The 5,287-nt window shown below is 47.8% G+C and overlaps 1 pseudogene; it reads right to left on the bottom strand.

Annotated features, from left to right (window-relative positions):
- Window positions 1-2,625: 2,625 nt before the first annotated feature.
- On the bottom strand, window positions 2,626-4,340 carry LOC123399502 (annotated as a pseudogene).
- Between the last annotated feature and the right edge of the window lie 947 nt (window positions 4,341-5,287).

Raw genomic sequence — 5,287 nt, 5'->3', positions numbered from 1 at the left:
CACAGGCGTGAGGTCTGGTTGGCTGTGAACCTGTCGGGGCGGCCCGCTGCCCCCCCTCACTAGTAGGAAAAGGGGCTTTAGTACCGGTTCCAAAGGGGCTTTAGTCCCGGTTCTTCAACCGGGAAAAACTTATCGGGATTAATGCCCATTACTTTTAGTCCCGGTTGGCTTACGAACCGGGTCTAAATGAGCTCCACGTGGGGCGCCCGGGCAGGAGCACCTTTAGTCCCGGTTGGTAACACCAACCGGGACCAAAAGGTGGCCACGCATCAGCAGCTCGCATGCCCTGGGGGTTTTTTTTGAAAGGGGGGGGGTTAGGGGTTTTGGAAGGTTTTATTAGGGGTTTCATTTGTGTTAGCTAGCTACAACATATAGAGAGAAGTGACCTCTCTTTCTCCGTGCTTGGTCGACGGTAGCTACTATACATATAGAGAGAACTCGAGGCTAGCTAGTAAGAAAATGAAGGAACTACCTATATACAACATATAACAACTGTTGCGATTCACACAAAAAAGTTAATATACAATATATAATATATAACAACTCTTGCGATCCCTAACTAGCTAATATCTACCGACCAATACCAGTATGGAAATCCAGATGATATTCCCCGTCTGATGGTATGACATGCTCAACAAAGAATCTCGCCAACTCCTCTTGAATTGCTCGTATGCGATAAGTTGGTAGGAGTGTGCTCCGCTTCCTTGCGATCTAATTTAAAGAAGGGAGTCAATAAGTATATATATGAATGAAACTCAACACAGTTGATGGTAATAAAATAAAAATGTGAATATTGTTTACGTACTTCAAGTTCTTTAAAACACCTGCCCTTCTGATAGGTCGTCTGGTGAATCCACTTGCAAGCGAAGAATCCACATAAATTATTCCCGGATTCCTGCCTTTCGCAGAACTTTACGAGAATAGAGTTGAGTCAAAATAATAATCAAGCATGATAATGGTATTGAAACTAGAATGAATGACAGATGCGCGGAACTAGCTAGTACTACTTATTTGGGAGAAGGAAATTCGCAGCTCCTTATACCATTCACCTTTAGCTTTCTTGGTGAACTTTTTCCAAACCTTGCACGGCAAAGAAAACGATTACTTGATACCAGGAAATGAAAGAAAGTTGTCTATATGGTGCGATGATGATTGAACTTACTTCCGGAGCATTTCAGTAACCGGCGCCAAGTGTGCAGGGTCTTTACATAGCGAGTCCAAGACAATTACTACTCCATCGTCAACCTTAATGATTAGCAGAACAAAGTGAAACCTGCGCATGCATAACTCATCAATTACACTTAACCTCGATTAAGCGAAACATAATGTGCAGAACACAACTAGTAACACTCACCCGAAGGTGTAAGGAAATAGTATTTCCCTTGTGTCATGTTGTCGAAGTAACGCAGTTAGCAAGTTGTTCTCTGTATCCTTGGGTGTATTACATACGTTATGTGCATTTACGGTATCTGGGTTAATGAACCCAATGTCATATATTTGTCCTCTTTTTCATTCGAGGATCTTCAATCTGCATAATATAGCAAAGATAATTACACATGCAAGAATGAAGGAGCTGGGCTAGAGACTTAATGATAGAAATAATACTTATAGACAATAGCAACTCACGATCGTTTTGTCGAGGGCGTCTTGATTGTATAACTGAAATAATTCATCAAATTCAACAAACAATGACCCGGTTCCATTGTAAAAGTGCTCATCTTTAAATCCCACATAGATACAATTGGTCCCCCTCCTTGCAGGCATTCAAGTACCAATTATGTAGTCTTCGCATCATTGTTGATAGTTCCGTCAACTACTCAGGATTGACGAGAGGCTTCCCGTGCTCGTATCTAATGGCTACTATTGGGGCAATTTCATACTATACATCTTCGCTTACGAAATTAGCAACAGTGAAACCAGGATAATTAGCAGCCACTACCCCCGGATCAACATTAGCGACATCGGTAAACACCTTGAGCGGGGGGCACGATTGCTTCTCCTGTTCACCGAGCTGGGGAATTGTTTTCCTATGTCTCGAACCACTCATACTTAAGCTTTTCGACTGCTTCGCTTTTTCATACTGCTTTTCAATAGTTCTCTCATAGTGTGATGGCAGCGGAAGCGGTACCGTTGGTGGTTTCTGAAGGGCATCCAGACAGCGCTTCACTTTTACCGCATCAAGTTTCTCCTTTGGAGGTGGACGTTTCGGTCCAAGTTGTTCCTTAGTATAGGCAGCCACGATTTTCGTGTTTTCCTCGACAGTGTTCTTATATGGTAACTTTTTAAGAGGCTTGAGGCTTGGACCATATTTGAATCTATTCCCACCTATTGTACTGCTAGCCGCCAGAGCGGCGACAACTCTCTTCCTGCCTATTGTACCGCTAGCCGCCGGAGCGGCGGCGGCTCTCTTACACGCCGGAGGAGGCGGGGGAGGAGGAGGAGGCAGAGTGCACTCACGCACCGGAGGAGGAAGAGTGTGCTCACGCGCGGAAGGAGGCGGAGTGGGCTCATTAGTTGGAGGAGGCGGAGCAGGCTCACGCGCCGGAGGAGGCGGAGGAGGAGGAGACGAAGTGGGCTCACACGCTAGAGGAGGCGGAGTCTGCTGAGGCGTCCAGTGTGGAAGCTTCATGTACTCCTTTTTTTCCATAGACATGTAGACCTTAAAGCATCACCCAGAATAATCTCTCCTTCACCTGTATGGTAGTCAAGCTTCGGGTCCTCAAATCCCTCCACTATTTCATCCACTGTCACAATAGCATAGCCATGTGGAATTGGACAGCAATGCAAAGTTGCCTCAGCTCGATGAGGTAGAACAGAGCCGAGCGCCGCCTTGAAGGACAGGTTATGGCATTTCGCCATTAGCACACAATGTTCAGCCTCCGTGATACTATCCATGGGGTAGCAAGGAGTGGGGAAATCAGGCTGAACGAGCTCCATGGAGGCCACGCTGCTTCTCCGCTGAGATGGTGGGGTAGCTTCCAAGGAAGGATCTTCGTGCCGCTGAGGTGGTTGGTCTTTAGCTCGTTGGCTCTCAAGTTCATCTAGTTTTGCTAATCTTGCACTGAGCTTCTGCATTTCGGTTGCTTCCTCTTTTTTCTTTCTTTGTCGGCTTCTATAACCATCGCTGTCGGGAAACCCATGCACCCATGGAACGGAGCCTGATGTGCCTCGTGTTCGTCCCGGGTGTTCATGATTCCCGAGGGCCTCTGTCAACTCGTCCTTCTCTCTGTCGGGAATGAACGTCCCTTCCTGCGCTGCCTTGATTGCCTACTGAAGCTTGGTAATGGGTATTGCCAGTTGTTCATTCGTCCAAACACACTTCCCTGATTCTGGGTCCAAATTTCCCCCGACCCCGAAGAACCAAGTCCTTGACCGATCTGGCCAGTTTAACGTTGCTGGTTGGACCCCTTTATCAAGCAGGTCTTGCTCAGCTTTGTCCCACCACGGTCGGCTTTCCTGTAGCCACCTGACCCTGTGGTATGGTGATACTACTTCAATGTAGCAGTTCGCTTGTTTGTCTCTGACCTTTGCTTACCCTTGTTCAATTTCTTGTAGGCCACAAATGCGGGCCAGTGATCTCTGATCTTCTCATATTTACCGATGAACTCTGGAGTCTCATCTTTCTCGACAAACTTTGTGTTGAAATGTTTCCTCCAATTCTTGAATAGTTCTGCCATCTTCTTAAGAGGAAACTCCTTGACCTTTCGCTCTATAACTTGGTTATTCAGATCCTCCTCTGGCGGTAGGCTCAAATTTGTCATCAGGAGGTCCAAATATCATCTTTCGGTCTATCATGTACATAAGAAACTTCACGGTCCTTCTTATTCCATTTGTGGATTGTGATCGGGACGTTGTCCCTAACAACAACTTTGCACTGATGTACAAATGCGTTCTTGGCTCGCGTGGGAGCAATCGGTTGTCCATTTTCAGCGACTTCTGTGATCGTTAACCTTTCATCCTGGCGCAACCTTTTTTGGGCCTCGTCTCCTTACGGAATTTTGGCTCGATCCGGAGGGCTCAAAGAAGAAAGAAGCGTTACCAAAACATATAATGCATCGAGTCAGCACATGCTTAATTAATATATATATATATACCTCCCCGCACGTTGCAACAGTTAAGGCTCCCTCCTCCGTTCGGTGACCAGAGCCGTCATCATGATCTCCTTCCTCCGCCATTCAGTCACCGGCGCCATCATGACCTCCTTCCTCCTCCATTGTTGGATCACCGAAGCCGACATCCTCTCCTTCTTGACCATCGGTGTCGTTGAGGTACGACAAGGGATCATGTCCGTCACGGATTATATCCCCCAACAGATCTTCTTGCTCCAACTCTCTGTCCATGGTTTCTGCAATTATGATAAATCCCTTATTAAATAATTCTGAAGAATCCAATCCTCCAAAAATTCTATAACCAGCGATCCTCGAGGACTCCTTCGATGACCGTCGGGCACACCTCCGACGACCGTCGGGGAGTCCTCACCGGCAATCGTCGGGGACTCCTCCGAGGATCGTCGGGGACTCCTCACCGGCGATCGCCGGGGACTCCTTCAACGACCGTCGGGCACTCCTTCGATGACCACTGGGACTCCTCACCGGCGATCATCAGGGACTCCTCCGACGATCCTCGGGGACTCCTCACCGGCGATCGTCGGGGGCTCCTCCACCGTTGATAGACTACATATGAATTAAAATAAGTGAATAAACATACTAAAACATGTCTTATAATTTTGATTTAGAGAAAAGTTAGAAAATCTTATATTTGTGAATGGAGGGAGTATGATCCGTCAAATCTGCAAATGATTTGTAAATTAGACAAGATTTGTAAATCCGGAGAAAAGATAGAACATCTTATATTTAGAGAAAAGTTAGAACATCCAATATAATTTACTTTTCCCTTGGAAATCAGACAAATCTGTAAATGATTTGTAAATTAGCTTTGCCCTTGGGACTCCACAAGAAAGCATGAGCGCGGGTCGGCGTCAGCGTTGGTGACCGCGTCGGGGGGAGGAGGAGGAGGGGAATGGCGGTGGGGGGTTTGGGAAAGGGGGAGATCACTAGGGGTACGGGGATGGAGCTGTGGAGGCCGCCGGTGACGACGAGGAGCTGGCTCGGGGACACGCGACAACGGGAGGAGGGCGCGCGAGGAGGTCCGACGCCGGCGACGTTTAGCGGGCTCGGGGACGACAGGACATCGGCGAGGGCGTCGACGACGTTCAGCAGGCTCGAGGACGATAGGGCGTCGGTGAGGGCATCAGTGAGGGGCGAGGGCGTTGTCGGGTAGCCTGGCG

This window comes from Hordeum vulgare, chromosome 1H, assembly GCF_904849725.1.
Source record: "Hordeum vulgare subsp. vulgare chromosome 1H, MorexV3_pseudomolecules_assembly, whole genome shotgun sequence".
Taxonomy (NCBI): Eukaryota; Viridiplantae; Streptophyta; class Magnoliopsida; order Poales; family Poaceae; genus Hordeum; species Hordeum vulgare.
This window is presented reverse-complemented; position numbering and strand designations above follow the sequence as displayed.